Source organism: Gadus chalcogrammus, chromosome 4 (genome assembly GCF_026213295.1).
Source record: "Gadus chalcogrammus isolate NIFS_2021 chromosome 4, NIFS_Gcha_1.0, whole genome shotgun sequence".
In the NCBI taxonomy this organism is placed as follows: Eukaryota; Metazoa; Chordata; class Actinopteri; order Gadiformes; family Gadidae; genus Gadus; species Gadus chalcogrammus.
Genome location: NC_079415.1, coordinates 20,560,027 through 20,580,840, shown reverse-complemented (window position 1 = coordinate 20,580,840; position 20,814 = coordinate 20,560,027).

The window sequence follows — 20,814 nt, the reverse complement described above, 5'->3', positions numbered from 1 at the left end:
TTAGGTCCATGAGATAGATGCAGCTGGGTGGGTTTTATTCAACATTGGCAAATGTGATGGTTATGCAATAAAAAATGTAATGGAAGTAAGAAATGGCTGGATTTTGTGTCCTTGTTGTGGTGGTGTAGGTGTTTGTTTGTGTGTGTTTTGTAAAAAAAAAAAAAAAACATCAATGAATATAATGTGGAAAAAAATAACTTACTGGATTGGTTGAAATATTGAGGAGCACAAAATGTTATATTTAATTAAAAATGTAAGGGAAAACAGAGCTCTGAAGTATAGGTGTGTCAACCTTTTCCTAATTTCAAGTCCTCCACACTCCCACACTGCTTGGACACATCCAGTAGTAAAGTGTTTTAAACATCCATCCCTAAAAAGGTCTTCAAAATTAGGTGCTAGGTATTGAGATTTTGCTCTCAGAGTGCACCAGATTAATTCATGTTCAAAATCTTTGCCTGGGGGGGGCCGGACCCCGCCACCAGGCATTTGTCCAACCCAATGTTGAAACCATGGCTACACCTCTGATCCCCTGCACCTGTGGTCATGCCTATTTGTTCCCTCTGCTCCCCTTACTACCTGCTGTATCTTCAATAATGTTTTTTCCTGTTGATTATTGCTGGAACGTTGTTCCATAGTTTCATAAAACATAGTAGCGTTTTTGAGACAAGGTTCTCAACTTTGTTTTCTCAAGGAGAATCTGTGGTTTTTGTACTGCATTTGTACTCACTTCATTAAAGAAGTATTTTGTTTGACAAACGATTTGCTGCCTGCTGCCTCTTTCTTTCCGCACTTTGATCCACACCTATCCCAGACCGTAACAGCAGACGACCCTGTCCGTCCCTTTGGAGAAAATCATCTGCTTAATGATTAATGATCAAACAAACCCCTGAAAGAAAACTCCTACCACGGAACGTGTATTTACTAGGAGGACTGAAGCAGAGGAATACTTTGCCTTTAAACCTGCTGTGTAACTTTATTCCACATCAGCTATCTTTCTCCACAGACCAAAAATTTGTATTGGGGTTACAAAAAACATTTTGAACAACAGTAATGGCTGAAATATCAGGTAGAATGAAGGAAAAAAATGTCTAGATTAATTTTCTTGTCCAGATTATTTAATTTTCCTTAATTGAAGATTATTTTAGAAAAACATTTAAAGGTCAAATTAAGGGGCACAAAGATAAGAAGTGTCCATTTTTACACAGTCACACACACACACACACTCAGCATTTGTGCATTTTAGTCGGATATTTGTGGAAGAGTGTGTGCGAGAGAGAGAGATTGAGAGCGAGGGAAAGAAGAGTGCATTCATCAGAATAACTTGAGAGAGAAATGTGTCCGAAATGTTGCCCCTTCACTCTTCCAAACGGTTACCAAGCTGCAGAGTGGACGACCTGCTGTAGAGAGAGCGGCTCCTTATCGAGCCGAAGGGACCTCAAACACGTTCGCTGGCTAACTTAGGCTTTAGCTAAAGTTCAACCGGACCATTCACTTAAAACTGTACATTTTGGAAAGCGACGTTAACAAACGCTTAAGGGGGAAAGGGATTTGATATAATTAATTATTGAATTGGTCGCGAGTTCTAGAACCACGTGGCCGCGATCTGTACACAGCAAATCGCAAAGTGTTAAAATCCCAGAGTATTCATGACCAGAGTAGATTTTATACACTTTGGTGTTGAATAGGCACTAAGTACATTTTTTGGGGTGTACCAGAAACACTCTTGGGTGTTGTCTCTAAGTATAATGCTGGTGTAGAGTAATTTAAGTGTTTATTTTAGGATGATGGACTCCCTGAGTGTACAACGGTTGAGTGTCCAACTATCCCGGCGGCACGTCGGTTTAGGTTTCGATTCGTCATTGGCTCGCTGCGCCTTCTCATTGGTTGAATCTAGAGACATGTGACCGTTTGTCCTCTTCCACACTACGCAGCAAACTGTTTCGGCAGAGACGGTTGACTAGAGAGGATCGAATCAATATCGGCAAGGAATTGCTCCGAGTGAGCGAAGACATTTTTGAACTTCATGGGAATGTAAACAGGTAAGAAAAGTACCAAGTGAATAATGCACAGGGTTTCTATGTTTCATAGTTAGTTGTGCGTATGTCCTTCATATAGGTCAGAAATTGTATTCATAATGGGTCTTAAGAAGGTATTAGAGGCTTAAATTTAACTTGTTCAAACCTGCAGAAACCCTGAATGCAGAATATTCAGCATTTCTTCGTCTTTTAGATCTGATAACCAACTTATAAATGCTAACGATTTTAGCTAACGTCAAACTTAATGGCCAATGCTAATGAGGCACATGTCTTCAATTTAGCTAACGCCTCGTTAACATTTTTAGCTAATGCTAACGAGGCACGTGGCTTTAATTTAGTGGGAGCGTGTCTATGTTCCCCGGGTCCTATGTTCCCCGGGTCCTATGTTCCCCGGGTCCTATGTTCCCCTCTTTGTATGAGACTGGGGAACATAGGACCCTTTTTTTTATTTTTTAAAAGGGTCCTATGATAATAACCTGTTTGTATTTGGCCACCTTTTTAGATGCTGACTATTTATTGACAAGAACTTTTTGAACCTTTTATGTTGTGTCATGTGCTTTCATCAGGTGTATTTCATGCTCAAAGTATGTGCTCTCCCTTTTCAGGTTGGGATAGTGACATGGCCTCACTTCTCCTGCTGGTCTACCTCCTGCCACCACCTCCAAGTGGAAAGAAGGGAGCTGTCAAAATCAGTATCCGGGAAGCTGTGGATCGTGTAGTGAAGTTTCACAGGGTAATTGTATCCTGATAATTTTTATTTTATTTTTAAAGGTCCCATGGCATGCCGCCAGAGCTTGTGTGTTGCTGATGGATGTCACAATCTCTGTGTTGGCCAATCTACTTATCGAGTCTTGAAAACAAAATGGTGTCGACGGGTGATCTACTGATTGTATTGTGTGTATAAAATGTACTTTTTAATAAACAATCTGTACACTTACAAAGTTCTCAATGCCTCGTTTTATATGTTAATACCCTTATTGAACTACCAAAGAAGTGTCGGGCTACTTCTAGCCTTTTAAATGGTTTAAAATAGCGATTTAGTTTTTACCATAACCACTGCCCCATTGTTCCAAGTTTATAGCGTTTTGATAGAATCGGCTAAAAACAGCCAACTGAAGAAAGCGTCTATATGCGTTTTTTTGTGCTCCAAAACGAACGTTTCAACTCATTATCATACAAAACATATCCCAAATCCGTTTTACACCGGAATTCCCCTTTAATTGGTTGACGGGGACACATTTATTTATTTATTTTCAAGTTGTTTGTTACATCATATAAATGTAAAACTAAATATGGTTCTTGATAAAAAATAATTAAACTTTAACTATAATGTTAACTATATTATATATGTATGCACTGTAACAACAACAGCAGCAAGAATCTAATGTGTAGACTATTCATTCATGAAGTGTTGATAATTCACCTCAAAGGTGTTGGTTGTACACCAGTCAGAGTACATTCTCACTCTAGAAGTATTAAATAATCAGCTCTGCGAAGTGCTACAAAGCACTGACTTGGAGTACATATTTTCTCTCTCTGGGGTTCTAGGTTTACACTGCAGGTGTAAGGAAGCACTGAATGAGTGCCCAAAAGTACCACTAATAGAGTACATTTGCACTCTCAAAGTGTTCAAATGTAACTCTAAATTTGGAGTACATATTTTGCTCTTCTAACAGTGTTCAGCGAACACTGAACTCTTGGACCTATATATACCCCGAAGTGAGTGTTAAATGTACACCCATAGAGTACAATGTACACTGTGGTTTTTGCTGTGTAGATCAGAGCGGGAAACCAAACCAACCTGGTCTCACAGGAATCCGTGAAATGTCCGGTCGCTTAACTCGAAATCCGTGGGATCATCACGGAAACACGCAGATTTCCGTGATTTGCGCACGGAATTCGCTCCGATGCAAGTTAATGACACTGATATTCCGTGGCACGTACAGATCCCCGTTTCAACGAGCGAGTCGACCACGGGCGCTTAACTCAGAATCCGTGGTGGTCTCACTGAAACACTTAAATTGTCCGTGATGTGTCCACGGAATTTGCTCCAATGCAAGTAAATGACACTGTTATTCCGTGGCACACACACAGATCCCCGTTTCAACGAGCGAGTCTACCACGGGCGCTTAACTCAAAATCCGTGGTGGTCTCACTGAAACACTTGAATTGTCCGTGATGTGTCCACTAGTGTTGGCTCGTTCGTTCGCAAACCGGTTCGAAGGAAACTCGACTGGGCTGTGAGGAGTCGTTCGAGAATTGTTTGATCGTTCAGCCTGGTTTCCGGTAGCGGTAAATCGTATCATGGAATGCACACCATTGCACGGTTCTCAGCTGAGTCAGTCAGACTCAGTGGAGTTAGCGCTTTGCCTGACCAAAGCGTGACCCTGAACAGTGAACACGCTTTCTTCTCCATTTGAAATGAATGGAGGAATAGCACCAACAGGGGGCGAGACGTTCTCCTAGCATTTGGTGAAATTGTTACGTGGCCTATATTAATCTTTATTATCTGAATGGGAAATGCAATATTTTAGGACAGATGCACCATTAAACGTGTTTCTAGTAACATTTCTAGCGAGAAATATACCTTTTCCTTGCATAATCTCCAGTAAGTGAATGTGTATGATCTTTATTAATCTTTATTATCTGAATGGGAAATGCAATAGGCCTATTTTAGGACCGATTCACCGTTAAACGTGTTTCTAATAACATTTCTAGCGAGAAATATACTTTTTACTTGCATAATCTTCAGTCAGTGATTGTGTGTGATCTTTAGTTTTATAGTTATTAGGACGATTTTTATCGGCTCGCTCGCATGTTTCAACAACGTCAGGTTGCTAGGGACGCTGCTTTCGCTAAACTAGCAGCTCACGTGTTTCCTGCGTTTGTGTTATTAAACCGTTACTTTATGTAAATTTTTATGATATCTTGTTAGAAACACGTATATCTGAGAGCCACCCAGTCGCCAAAAGCATACGTTGACAGTGTACGTTTTCGTGAACACTGGATTACGTCGCATTTCAACATAAAATAGCGTGTTATACACACACACACACACACACACACACACACACACACACACACACACACACACACACACACACACACACACACACACACACACACACACACACACACACACACACGATGCATTTCGCTGCTAAAACAACAAAATTATTCCCTCAAATATTATTACTTTCAAAACATTGGCCAAAATGGAATATCTTTTTTCTTTGGGCTGCTTCTAGGACTTTTTGGGTGGATTTTGAACGGTATGTGGGCAGCACATTTTTTGCAGGAGCTGGCAACCCTGCGCTGTTGCCCGAGGTGCTGAAATGCTCCGGAACAGATCTGGATACACCATCGCCAAAAGACTTGCCCCCCCCCCCCTCCCCTTAAATAAATACTATGGCAGAATAAAGAATAAATTCATGCATTATCATTCAACTTGAACATTTGTTTTTACAGTATAGAGTGGTGGAGGGATGATGTATGTTGGCCAACCCGGAAGTGAGCGTCGCCCTGGGTTCCCTTGACAAAAAGCCAACGGGTTTTTCCCATGGACGTATTATAGTGTCCCAATTCATAGGACGCATCCTTCGTAGACCGCGTCCTTCAAAGGATGCGGCCTTCGTACACCGCGAAGGACACTCCGAAGGCCGAAGAAATGGGACGGTCTAGCCTACGGAGCATTTCCGGTTTACGTAACAAACCGTTACCGCCCTTTACCTTGCGTGACCACGCGCTGCTCCTGTCACCTAGCAACCCTGACAGTTGACCTGATCTGTTAGTAAACAGAAGTTATACCGGACAGCGCGAAAAAAAGAACAAAGAAACCAAATAAACCAACAAAGAAACCAACAAAAATGATTATTGATCATTATGTTTTTGTATATAGTAGTTTTATAATAATTGTTGTCAATAGTCACATGAATGTTTTTTGTTGTAAATAGTTTTATTGTTGTTTATATGTTTTATAAGTTATATACGAATACATTAGTTAATACAAAAAGGTTAGTTAGGGTTTTAATAAATAGTTAATCAATAAAGTTAGTCAAATAGTTAGTTAATAAATAGTTAGTTAAATAAGTTAGTTTCAATAAATATGTAAATAATAATAATAAACAATGTGTTAAATATAACAGAACATAAGTTATTTGTCCACCAAACGCTCCAAAATTTAGAAAAACCTATCCATTCTTTCCCTGCTCTCCTGGGCTCTTCTGCCTCCCTTTGTAGCCTTTGTAGCCTCATGTCCTCTTTTAATAATTTTCCTGGTGAGTAGCGACACTTCCATTGGACACCGTTGTAGCGCCTACTTCCGGGGTATGGAGCCTCGAATAGTTCCAAACAACCATTTTACGGCGTAGGAGATCATTCATTTCCATTGCTGGCCGTCGAGTAACTTCTGAGGTAAATTGATTAAATAGCTACCTCTTTTGAATTGTCAACTGTCTATATTGTATCAGAGACCCTTTATGATGCATATACTGATATTATTTCTTAAATGCACAGCGTAATTACATATATAGTTATCTTGGTAGACGACCGATTGCCTGCTTGTTTGTTAGCTCAACTTCGCCATCTGTGAAGGTATCTCCAGGGGTAAATTGATTAAATAGCTACCTCTTTTGAATTGTCAACCGTCAGGGGTATTGCAGAGGTTTTCAATTTCATTGAATGTGAGCCTCCCCTTGGAAAAGGTAAGGAGGACCAAGCCCCCCCCCCCCCCGATCGTTTTCAACAGCAGACAACTTAACAGACGCCAGTGTCAAACTGAACTCGCGTCAACTGAAATAATAATAATAATAATAAAGATATCCTGAATTTAACAGACGTCAACACATTCCATATTCCGATTTAGGCCTACTTTTAGGCTAATTATACACTTGTCGCTATTCTCAATGCGAACAGTGTGGGCGCTCCTTTGATGCGCACAGCTGTTCGATGCGAGGTTGCACAGAAGAAAGAAACAGCCTCAAGTCATCCTGTACTTGTAGCCTTGACCTGTATTTGTTTTTGATCAGGGTCAGAGCAGAAAACCCACATTCACATAGGTAAGTGGAGGTGAAGGGGATCAGGACTCTCATGGCTTTGGCGGACACATGGGGAAACTCGCTCTCGATACTCAACCAGAATTGCGTAATCGGCATTTCCACCAGTCTCTGTTTCAAGTCCACATTTGAGCTGAGCTCGACAAGAGCCCCCTCCTCGTGTATTCTCAGATCATCTCGGACTGTGGGTGGGAAGGAGAAGGGGTTCCGGACCCACTGGTTTCCCAGTGGCTCCTCTCCAAAATACTCTCCGAACTGGTCACGCAGCCCGCTCAGATGCGCGCTGATGACCGGTTTCACAGAGCTGAGCGGCTGCGCTGTCTTCTCCAGCGTATCCTCCAATGTCGGGAACATTTCAACAGAGCCCCTTCCAATACGGGCACACCACACATCCAGCTTCTTCATGAAGCCAGACACTTGGTCGTGTGCCGTATACACATTGCACTCTTTGCCCTGGAGAGAAGTATTCAGGGTGTTGATCCGCTCGAAAATGTCAGACAGATAAGCCAACAGCGCGAGCCAGTTCATGTCTTCCAGATGTTTTGCGAGTGGGGAGTTTATCTCGGTGAGGAAGAGCAAGGCTTCTTCTCGCAACTCGCAGAGCCTGGTGAGGACTTTACCCTGAGAGAGCCACCTCACCTCGGAATGCAGGAGCAATTGCTTGAATTGAGCGCCCATTTCATCGCACATGATTCTAAACATGCGTGCGTTTAAGGCACGTGATTTAATTATGTTCACAATTTTCACTGCCTCATCCAGAACCGCACGCAATTCTTTGGGCATCTTTTTTGCTGCTAAAGCCTGGCGATGAATGATGCAGTGTCTCCAGACAGCGGCCGGGGCAACGGTCTGCACTTGTTTCACAAGACCGCTGTGACGGCCGGTCATGGCCCTTGCTCCATCCGTGCATATGCCACAACACCGGCTCCACTCAAGGCCTTCGGCCTGGTAAAAATCATTCAGAGCCTTGAAAAGTTCATCTGCTGTTGTGCGGGCAGGGAGGGGAATATAAAACAAAAAATCCTCACGCACATTTAGCTCTTCAATAAACCTGACGTACACCATCAATTGAGCGCAGTGTGCAACGTCAGTGGACTCATCCAGTTGAATGGCGTGTATGGGGCTTTTGCGAACACTGTTCACCACCTGTTCTTTGACGTCGTAAGCCATGTCGGATATTCGTCGCTGGATGGTGTTGTCAGATACTGGGATTGTGTCAAGTTTAGCTGCAGCTGCTTCTCCCAGCATCACTGAACACATTTCTCTAGCTGCAGGGAGCAGATATGTTTCTCCATCAGTATGGGACTTGCCTGCCTTCGCTATAAGGAGAGCAGCTCGATAAGATGCCTCAGTTGCCTTGACGTTAGTGGTGCCAAACGAACGAATTACTGCTTTTTGTGACCGCAATTCATCACGTTTCCTCTCAAAAAACTCCAGTGGCTTGTTAACTAAAGTCGTGTGCTTTGTTTCCATATGACAGCGCAGTTTGCATGGCCGCATACTATCGTTAGCCAAAACCTCTTTGCACACCACACATTGTGGCAGAGGTGCGCTCTCGGAACCCGACCATGTAAACCCTATTTTTAAGTAATCGGGATCATATTTCCTACGTTTTTTTGTGGGCTCCTCCCTTTCTGCTGACTTCGGTGGTTGTATCAGAAAGCGATGCATTTTTCAATGGGCCAACTTGTTCACACACGCAAGCACGAACAATGAGTTAACTGCTATTGTAACTGCTAACTGCTAATATTTCTTCGCTTGTTTCGCGCCTCCCCTGCGACTCTTTGGCGCCCCCCAGGGGAGGCGCGCCTCACCTATTGAAAACCACTGGTCTATTGTATTAGAGGTCCTTTATGATGCATATACTGATATTTATTTGAATATGCACAGCGTAATTATATATATTTTTCTCTTGGTAGACGACCGATTGCCTGCTAGTTTGTTAGCTCGACTTCACCACCTGTGAAGATATCTCCAGGGGTAAATTGATTAAATAGCTACCTCTTTTGAATTGTCAACTGTCTATATTGTATCAGGACCTTTATGATGCATATACTGATATTTATTTATATATGCACAGCATAATTATATATAATTGTTATCTTTGTAGACGACCGATTGCCTGCTAGTTTGTTAGCTCGACTTCGCCATGTGAAGGTATCCACACCAACAATTACGAAGTTCAATAGTGAATCTAACTTTTATTTAGTTAGTTATTTATGTTGGATTACTAGGATCTTTTAGGTTGATTTAAGGACGGGTTTTATGATGCGATAGCTAGGAGAAATAACAGTGTGTTTGTTTGATTATATCCTGGAAAGGGTGATGTTCAGCACATGAAGCCCTACAGATGAGCATCAGCATTGTTGAAGCCGCCGCTTCAACAATGCTGATTATGATGGGCGGTGAATTTAACCTGTGTATGGCATTTTCGTTTTAACTTCTTGTGGACTGAATTATTTCTCTTTCTTAGTGCCAAATTGATTCTTTTTTGTTTTACAAGAGCCCTCTCTGCTCTCCTTCTCATTAATTTTTCCTTTTCTAGTTGCCTTATTAGGTCCTCCACAGTCGCCCCATCAGTCCCTGGCAGTGTGGTCCCTGAAGCAGCTGCCCCTGGATCACCTGCCCCTGGATCACCTGCCCCTGGATCACCTGCCCCTGAATCACCTGCCCCTGGCAAAGTGGCAGGTGATTGGTGTATCTGTCCTAAAATATTGCATTTCCTATTCAGATAATAAAGATTAAAATAGGCTACTTAACAATTTCACCAAATGCTAGGAGAACGTCTCGTTGGTGCTATTCCTCCATTGATTTCAAATTGAGAAGAAAGCGTGTTCAGGATCACGCTTTGGTCAGGCAAAGCGTGACCCTGAACACGCCTTGCGATGTGGACCAACGTATCTATTTCATGCCTTGGCGTGATACCGGGTTGCAATATCAGTGTCATTAACTTGCATTGGAGCAAATTCCGTGGCCACATCACGGACAATTTAAGTGATTCCGTCAGACCACCACGGATTTTGAGTTAAAGGTCCCATGACATGCTATTTTATGTATTCTTTGATATAGGTATTAGTGGGCAACTAACACAGTATTCAAAGACGTTCCCTAAATTCAGCCGTGGTGCAGAGTTACAGCCACTCCGAGCCAGTCGCACATTGAGCTTCCCCCAAATGCGCTGTTTCGGTGGGCGTGTCAAGGAGGAGGGTGGGGGTGTGGCCCTGAGCAGCTTGCAGCCACCATGCGCTCTGTTTACAGTGGATGTATCGCAATGGCGAGGTGCACACCCTTTAGCCGTGTTCTGTAAATATTCTAGAACACACGGGAGTCCTGGAGCTCTATATCTAAATATTATCATATAGCCTACACAGATATCTATATCATATAATATATATTATCACGGCCAAAAGCTGTGTGAGCCGATATTATGAATCTCAAACGACCGCGTTGGGTTCTCCGACGTTCCTGGTTCTTCAACGTCCACATCAATGTGAATACACACACTGTAACGCAAGTGTTTCTTGTCGGTTCTTTGACGTGTCTTGTATTTCCACAACGAGACTGTCGTGGGGGTTATCTGAGCCATGGTTGAGAAGGAATTGGGGGAAAGGAACTTTGGTTTGACTCGCTGAAGTACATGAACTGCGACATGCCGCCGGGTGCCGCGAGGCACCATCGCCCGGCAGCGGGCAGCCGGCAGCGCGCGGTTCAGTCGACTTCAGGTTGATGTGAAAGTGGAAGAACCAGAGACGTCGCAGAACCCGACAAAGTCGTTTGTAATTCATAATATCGTCTGGAGGCGCACACAATATGTTATATGATATAGATATCTATGTATTATATGATATTATTTATCATTGTTATTTGGATAACCGTTCTGCTGTTGGTGTGGTGGCGCATAACACGAATGAATGAATTGGGGGGAAGGAACTTTGGCTTTGACTCCCTCAAGAACATGAACCACGACATGGAGGAGAAAGGGATTGTTGGCGGCGAATGTCTCCCGCTTGAGCCCCGCTGAGGGACCACCGCCGGAGGCGGAGGTGCATAAGCGCTGCCCGGCAAAGATCCCTTTCTCCTCCTTGTCGTGGTTCATGGTCTTGAGGGAGTCAAAGCCAAAGTTCCTTCCCCCCAATTCATTCTCAACCTTGGCTGAGATAACCCCCAATACGAGTCTCGTTGTAGAAATACCAGAGACGAGAGTCCGACGTGTTATGCGCCATCACAACAGCAGAACGGTTATCCAAATAACAAGGAAGTGTACAACACCTGCGTTACAGTCCTGGAGCTCTATATCTAAATAATATCATATAATACATAGATATCTATATCATATAACATATTGTGTGCGCCTCCAGACGATATTATGAATCACAAACAACTTTGTCGGGTTCTGCGACGTCTCTGGTTCTTCCACTTTCACATCAACCTGAAGTCGACTGAACCGCGCGCTGCCGGCTGCCCGCTGCCGGGCGATGGTGCCTCGCGGCAACCAGCGGCATGTCGCAGTTCATGTACTTCAGCGAGTCAAACCAAAGTTCCTTTCCCCCAATTCCTTCTCAACCATGGCTCAGATAAACCCACGACAGTCTCGTTGTGGAAATACAAGACACGTCAAAGAACCGACAAGAAACACTTGCGTTACAGTGTGTGTATTCACACACACACATGGTCGCATGTGTGTGTGTCGCACGGTCGAGTCTCATTGGCGGGCCAACGTCTCTGGGCGGGCCAGGCAGAGTAAGGGGAGGAGCTGAGATTCCTGATGACGTCATGAGCACACACATTCCAAATCAGCGCGCTTGAGCCTCCGTTTTTTCGAAGGCGAGCAGAACAGCTAGTGCTAGTTTTACACCAAACGCAAGTTTTAGCCACTGGGGGACCATAGGCAGGCTAGGGGAACTCATATTTATGTTAGAAAACCTCCCAAAGTGAGATTTTCATGTCATGGGACCTTTAAGACCCCGCCGTGGTCAACTTTGGCACACACACAGATTGAAACGGGAATCTGTGTGTGTGCCACGGAATATCAGCGTCATTTACTTGCATTCGAGCAACTTCCGTGGACACATCACGGACAATTTAAGTGTTTCAGTGAGACCACCACGGATTTTGAGTTAAGCGCCCGTGGTAGACTCGCTCGTTGAAACGGGGATCTATGTGTGTGTGTGCCACGGAATAACAGTGTCATTTACTTGCATTGGAGCAAATTCCGTGGACACATCACAGACAATTTAAGTGTTTCAGTGAGACCACCACGGATTTTGAGTTAAGCGCCCGTGGTCGACTCGACTCGCTCGTTGAAACGGGGATCTGTGTGTGTGCCACGGAATATCAGTGTCATTAACTTGCATTGGAGCGAATTCCGTGCGCAAATCACGGAAATCTGCGTGTTTCCGTGATGATCCCACGGATTTCGAGTTAAGCGTCCGTGGTCATTTCACGGATTCCAGTGAGACCAGGTTGAACCAAACACACCTTTACCTCCTCCTGCAGAGACTCTTTAGGCTTCTTCTTCGCGGGTTCGCTCGAAGCCGTCATGGTCAATACGGCGTCCCTGTTTCCCGTTTGTCTTCAGACAGAAACGCTCCAGTAATCGCTGAACCCTCTAGACGCCACTATACGTTCCGAACCAATCCGAACCGATCACCCCACTGCAGCGGAGGGACACGACGCGTTGTCGCAACTCCAGTCATCCAACTATTCCCTCTTGGTGGGCCAGACACGCTCTCCCGGGTTGGTCCTGTGTGGTCTATCCACCGATCAGCGCGATCGGTGGAGCGATCACCGAGCGAGGGCGGGCTGTGAGCGAGGTGCTCGGCTCAGTCTCAGTAGAGCAGCTTTCCTCTGGTGGCTCGGTGCTCTGGTGGTCTCGACTTCCACTCATCCGTTTATATCCTATTTCGCTCTCACTTCTCTCCTCCTTCTGTGTGTCTGTGTGTGTGTGTTTACGTGTGTGTGTGTGTGTGTGTGTGTGTGTGTGTGTGTGTGTGTGTGTGTGTGTGTGTGTGTGTGTGTGTGTGTGTGTGTGTGTGTGTGTGTGTGTGTGTCTATCTCACGGTTCGTCTCGCTTTATTTTATGTTTTCTACTGTCGAGGAGCTTTCCGTGTTGCTGAAGGTCTATGCTACCTCGAGCTGCCAATGACGCTTCGTTATTGGATAACCGGCACCTCAGAACTTTGTGTGTGTGTGTCTGTGTGTGTGTGTGTGTGTGTGTGTGAGTGTGTGTTAGCGTGCGTTTGTGTGTACATGTGTTTTTTTGTGTGTGTGCATGCGTGCGTGCGTGCGTGCGCTCCCTTGTCTGCGTGTGTGTGCGCGCAACAGTGAGAGAAGGAGCGTGTGAGAGAGTGTAAATATATCTAAAAGAGAAGCATGCTACAAAGGAATGCAACTGATATAATATGTATAAAAGCGTAGGTAGGTTATGAGACTAAATAGGAACTAGAAAATGCATTTTCTGCAGAAAATGCGATGAGTGCTGTGGTACAAAGTGAGGTTGAAAATTGTATATGATTAAGCCGCATAGATTAAGACATAAAAAAACTTTAAATGGCTTAAATCAAGTGAAGGGATTTGAACAGAGTTCCTAGGTCTATATAGAGTAAACAAAGTAAATATGCACACCATTTAACAGAAATGTAAATGGTTGGAAACAAATGAAGTGACTGGTGAATGAAAAGCGCAAAGCTTTGCTAAAAATACAGAAATGTAAAAGGAATTGAATTGAAGAATCTGAAAGGTCAAATGTATTGCAGTGCACTGCTAAAAAACCTGGAAGGTGAAATCGAAAAACTGAAAGACGCTGAATTAGCCTGATTCCCCCCGCCTTAGTACTTCCACTCAATTTTCATTTTCCTTCAGTACTACGTCTGGGTTTGCGGTACATTCGCCTGTTTTCTCCGTCCAAATTTTGTGCGTCCAATCAGCGAACAATAACAATGACGTTACAGTCAGCTCTCGTTGACGGACATCTTCACGCACGGTGTTTGGTTTGTGTACAGCAGTGGTTCTCACCCTGACCTTACCCTGATCCTCTAGCACCTCTTGCTCTAGATAAAAATAAACTAACAACCCCACTCACACTCGTGTTATATTGCTTAAAGTTGTCAATGCATCGTTTTTCATTGATTTTGCGGCCCGGGCACCGTGACCTTGGGCACCGCGACCACTCCGACTCCCGCCGTGCCAGGTGAAAGAATGAATGAATGGCCCGGGCACCGCCTATATATTTTGTATTTGAAATGCAACAGTCTTTTCGTGGAGACTACGCTCAGAGCAGCTGGAACTGAACAACAGCAAGAGGAATGAGGAAAAATATTTTTTCTTGCTATCGGCCATGTTTGATTGTGTTGTGTTGGTTATTGAACTGTTAACTCGCGAACTTCGGTTATGTTTATCATCAGCGTTACTATAGAGATCATGACGATAGCTGATGAACCGCAATGTTTTATCACTGTTCCACTGCGCATAGATAGTAAAAAGTAGCTGAGACGGTAGAGGTGTTACAGTGTTAATTTCGTTAACGAAAAATATGACGAAAAATGTTTGTCAACAACCTTTTTTCCATGACTAAGACGCGACGTTGACGAGCTAAAAATAGATCTTTGATAATAAAAACTATGACAAAATGTATAATGTTTAATTCATTTTTCAACATTACCGGCTCTCGTGTTGAAGAAAATCACAGCGCCATTCGCCACAATGGGAATCGCCACGGTCTATACTTTCAACATAAGGTGTACTTTAAAATTCGTCCCAGCCTTTATACCCAAGATACTATAGGGTCTATATAGCATATAACCGCGTTTTCTGATGACAGTTTACAGTTTTTTTCAGTCGCTAATGAGCGCTTACCTATACTTAAAATACTTTTTCTAAACTCTTAACACAGACTTACACCTACAAAACACAATTGGCCAAATAGATCATTTTCTTCTCAAAAGCACATTTTGTTAACTATATACTAACTCTTCATTTCAAAATAGAAGACATCTTTCTCTGCACACACTAACTTTACCAAAACACTGGACATCTGACTCAAAATGAAATTATTCTTTCAAAGAATAACTCTTGTTTTCACTTCACAAGGAACATGCAGCCAATCAAAGTACACCAGGTTTCAAAATACTGGCTATTGTGGACATTACAAAAACTGCATAGACTTTTATGTTTTTTTTTTTTATGTTTTATGTTTTACAGGAATTTGCATGCAAAACATGCAATCCACAGTTTTTTACGCCAAATTTTTTGGTTGGGAACTACTGTATATCCACATGTAATGTTCACATTCAAAAGCATTCCAGTAAAAAGCGAATCAGTTTTTTTTTCTTTACTGTTTACTACAGGAGGTATAGTAGAAATACTGTTTACAGTATGATACAACAGAAAACGTTTTACAGTATTGTTTACTGTAAAGTTAACAAAATATCCATGAACAAAAAAGCAACAGCAAAAAGCCCAGTAAAAAGGGAGAACTAAAAAAAAGCACAAAATTCCTTTATCTAATCCCTGCGATCTTCAGGGTTAGGCCACAAGTTTTCATCCACATCGCATCTGATGTTATCCAAGGCGATACACCTTGGATAAAACCGCTTGGAATGCCTGATCCACCCTTGACAATCATCAACTGTGATGTCCCTGCAGCCAGCATCCATGGCTTCAAGGAGGGACAACTGGTCATGTGGCTGATGGTCATAGACTTTCCACCTCCATGTAGAAAATAACTCCTCTATGGGGTTGAGGAAAGGGGAATAGGGTGGAAGAAATAGACGAATCATTCTTGGGTGGACCTCAAACCATGCTGTAACTGCTTGTGAGTGATGGAAGGCCACGTTGTCCCAGGTGATAACGAAGGTCCTCCTGTTTTCACCCTCCTGATCCTGCTCTGGAACCAGGCGCTGGTGGAGATCATCGAGAAAAGCAAGGAGGCGCTCTGTGTTGTAAGGTCCAACCTGACATTTGTGGAGGAGTGATCCTGCATTTGAAATTGCCGCACACATAGTGATATTTGCCCCTCTCTGTCCAGGAACATCAACTGTGGCCCTTTTTCCAATGACATTTCTTCCACGTCGACGCCTTTTGGCCAGATTAAATCCTGCCTCATCCACGTATACGAATTCATGAGGGGCCTGGTTGGCCTCCAATTCCATAACTCTCTGAAACAAAATGTATGTAAATCATGCCATTATAGTACTATATACCATACAGTACTGTAACCTATTACTGAGTAGGTTACCTACTTGAAAAGTGCAAAGCTTATAGAACTGTACATTGAATTGAATTGACACACTATACCTGGACATATTGTTGTCGTAGCACCTTGACTCGCTCACTGTTCCTCTCAAAGGGAACAGTGTAGAGCTGTTTCATCCGCACTCTGTGTTTGGACAATGTCCGCGTAATGGTTGCGAGGCTGATGCTATTGATATTGTGAAATATCTCTTGGTCCTCCAAAATTCTGCTTTGAATCTCATGCAGTTTAATTGCGTTATTTGCAACAACCATATCTACTATGGCAAGCTCTTGTTGATGATTAAGGAGCTTACCTCTTCCCCCAGAGGGAGGAAGACGTTGCATTCCTTTGAGGGACCAAAAAAATCAACATATGCATTACTGTATGGCCTCATTGACATGTCAAGTGAGAATAGAAACAATCCATGTAAAATGCAAACTTACCTGTTGGTTTGTTGAAAGATGCGTATAATTGACGCAACCGTTGACCGCCCCAAATTGGGCTGTACTCTTTCACCAGCCTCCCTTAGTGAAAGACCGCTGTTTATCACATGGTCAATGATAGTGGCACGAATTCCATCACTCACCACTGCCCTTGTAGCCCTTAGAATGCCACCACCACGCATTCTTATACCTCTACCTTGCCCTCTCCTTAGGCCTGCTCTTCTCCCTGGACCTGCTCCTCTCACTACTCCTGCTCCTCTCACTACTCCTGCTCCTCTCACTACTCCTGCTCCTCTCACTACTCCTGCTCCTCTCACATCTCCTGCTCCTCTCACTTCTCCTGCACCTCTCACTACTCCTGCTCCTCTCACTACTCCTGCTCCTCTCACTTCTCCTGCTCCTCTCACTTCTCCTGCACCTCTCACTACTCCTGCTCCTCTCACTACTCCTGCTCCTCTCACTACTCCTGCTCCTCTCACTTCTCCTGCTCCTCTCACTACTCCTGCTCCTCTCACTACTACACCTCTCACTGCTCCTCTCACTGGGCCTGCTCTTCTCCCTGGGCCCCTTGCTCTAACTCTTCCTCGTCCAGACATCTTTTTCGGTTTCTGTTTCCAAAAACATCACTCCTCAAAGTCCTCCTTTTAGTAATGCCATTGATTGTAAGCCAGAGTGGAATCAGCTGTGGTTGACCCAATATACCCAACATACATCAGCTGTGTGTCAATTATTATCAGCTGAGATATATTGTTTTAGAACTGATATTACTGTATTACCGAAGCAGAGGTTTTTATACTGTATCTAAGGTTTGGAATTGTGGGATGTTGTGTGTTAACATTTGTAAATAATACAAAAACAATCCATAATTTTGTTTGGAGGTATAGCTTGTCTGTTGTAAGCATTATATAAATGTGTTCACTGACTGCATATTGTGTGAAAACAACATGAAATGTGTGAATGGTATGGCCACAAAGGACCGATGTTGTGCTAATCGTGTTTAGAGTTTTGAAAATGTGACTACTGTTTAGAAAAAAGCTTGTTAGCAACTGAAAAAAACTGTAATGCATTTTTCACAATTTACCAGCTAGTTTTGAAGGCTGAACAGACAAGAGTACTAAAGTGTGAGGTCACGTTTCCATAGCAACCGATTATTTTAGGTTCTACACAAACGATTCCCGGACGGTCCCAGCGCATTGGTCGTCATGACCAAACGTTAACGATTGATTATGGCAGATCCAGAGTGGCACTGGGCAGATCCAATAGTTTTAAACTTCAACAGACACTCGCCTTCAAATTAGTTAACGTTAGTCAATTGGGTGGGTCCAGACTCTCTGTTCAAATGAAATGAAGTAGGCCTACGAGAGTCTGGTAGGAACAGGCTAACGCTGAATTGCATTAACTGAAGAAGCAAAGTGCTGAAATACATTGTTACAAAAGCTTGAAGTTAAACTGTACTGCTGTCAAAGCTGGGAGATTGTAGTAGTAGTAGTGGTACTAGCTGCATTAGTAGTAGTAGTAGTAGTAGTAGTAGTGGTAGTAGCTGAAGTAGTAGCTGAAGTAGAAGTAGCATTAGTAGTAGCTGTGGTAGAAGTAGTAGTAGTAGTCGCTGAAGTAGTAGTAGTAGCTGAAGTAATAGTGGTATTAGCTGCAAAAACTATATGCCTTATGAAAGGTATGGTATTGATAGATGTTTGTAGAAAAATTGTAATAATTCGCCATTTTTTTTAAATCAGCCGAAATTGTATGTACTCGCCTAATGCAAATTTTTCCAGCCCAACGTTATTAAAAATAGTCAAATTGGGCGGGAAAATCGCCCAATCTGGCAACGCTGCCTGCACTTCCTCACGCTCTTACTGCGTAAATCAATGACACCAACTGAAAACAAGCCGACATGGAATTTAAACTGTGATTTTGAAAAAAGTATAAAGGTAATCAAAATTCTGTTTCCAGATTATTGAAGACACAAGGGTGTTGATTTGTTAACCTTTAAACGAAGGTTAATGATAAAACATTGACCAAGTTACGAAGTCTGAAGTAATTACTGTCAGAGAATTTACTTCCATTTTAAAAAATAGTATTTTAATATCTTAAAAAGTATAAAATATTTAAAAAATCTGTAAAGAAGCGTGTGATTTCAAGCTAATATGAACAATTAAAAATTGGAATGGAGTCTCTAGATGAAAAATTGAGGAAGGAGATAGGTCCCAAAGTTTATAGAGAATAATAAAGAAAGAAAGAATAAAACTTATGAACAATAGTTGAGCGCTGCATGCAGCACTCACCTAAGACAGAGAGAAAAGAGAGGGAGATGGGACGTGGAAAGGGGGATGGTGTGCTCCCCTTTACCATTAAATATTTAACAGGTGCAACCAGAGACCAAACCAAAACGTTCTTTCTCTGACCCTTTACTCTCCCTCCTCTGTCTGTCTCTCCATCTGCTTCTCTATTCTCACTCACTCACTCACTTACAAACACACATTCACTCGCTTATCCTCCTCCCTTTCTCTCTTTCACTCTAAATCTTTCGAATTCAGGTTTAGTTGCTGTTGATTAAATGAACAACAACTTGGTAATCTCTCTCTCCCACTCTCTCTCAATCCCTTTTTCTCTCTCCATCTCTATCTATTTCTCCGTCCCTCTCCCTCTCTCACTCCCTAGCTCTCTCTCCCTATCTTTCTCCCTCACTCTATCCCTGACCTCACCTTGTGTCAAATGGGCATTGTGTGTGTGTGTGTGTTTGAGAGAGAGAGAGAGAGAGAGGGTGAGAGTGATAGAGAGAATGTAAGTGACACGCACACACACACTACGCTGTGTGTGTGTGTGCGTGCATGTCTGTGTCTGTCTGTGTTTGGGTGTGCTGGGTGGGACATTCCTTCATCTAATGTTCCATAAATCTCGTGCTGTCTCTCAAATGAAATTCACAGAACCATTGTATGAATATATCCAATCTGTTGTGTAATGTATACAGAATGCATCATCAATAAATAGTTCTGTCCCTGGCTTAGTTACCCCCATTACTTTGCATATTCTGATAATATCTGTGCCTTGGAGATTCTGTGTGTGTGTGTGTGTGTGTGTGTGTGTGTGTGTGTGTGTGTGTGTGTGTGTGTGTGTGTGTGTGTGTGTGTGTGTGTGTGTGTCTTAAACAGGCAAAGGTAGAAGGATTATGTAATTACAGAGAATAATGGAGATTATTTACGGAGTAGTAATGTGATTCTCACCCACAGTGAGTGTACCCTTGCAGTGATGTCATCATGTGTTTAAATAGCAGCGCTTTAGCAATCAGGCTACCACACATTGACTCTGGACTGCCTAGTAAATCTTCCCGTCATCTTTAACCTTGTTAGCGTATCAGATATCAGAGCAGTAGACTGGAATGTGCTGCCTGCACTGGTTGGATTTCCTTCATTTGAATCCAACTTCAGTTAAAAACAAACAATACATTTTTATTTTTATTATTTACAATGTATTATTCCAACAATCATATGGTATTTTGTTTGTATTCATCTATTAGAAGGCAGGAAAGAGTGAAAAGCCAAATAGAAGAATTTCGAAACATCTGCTTAACAGCAACTGACCACACAAATTGACTAGAAGCAGTATGGGTCACCAGCAAGGGCATGACTTATTCAATCAAGCTCCGATATTGCTAATCATGACAAAAAGGTAATAGGAAAACCTCTTGAATAGGCCTAAACACCATAGAAGCAGTGAGAAACATAAACTTAACCAATGAATTGTCAATATGGCAACATCTCTATATTCACTGTCCCATCATCGCTATCAAAATATGTTTTATGTTTTTCAGCCCTATAGTATTGCTACTGAGAAGGATAGTAGTATTTTGACTACACCCAATCCATAATTATATATTATAATAATATATAATAATATATTTACACTTCACATGTATAGAAAATGAAATAATGTCAGATTCTGTGCTTACCTCATTGTGAACATCCTCCTTTTCACTGCAAACCTTTATAGCACTATAAAAAATTCTATCATCATCAAATATACTAGCATATATACTGCTATATTAGTATGCA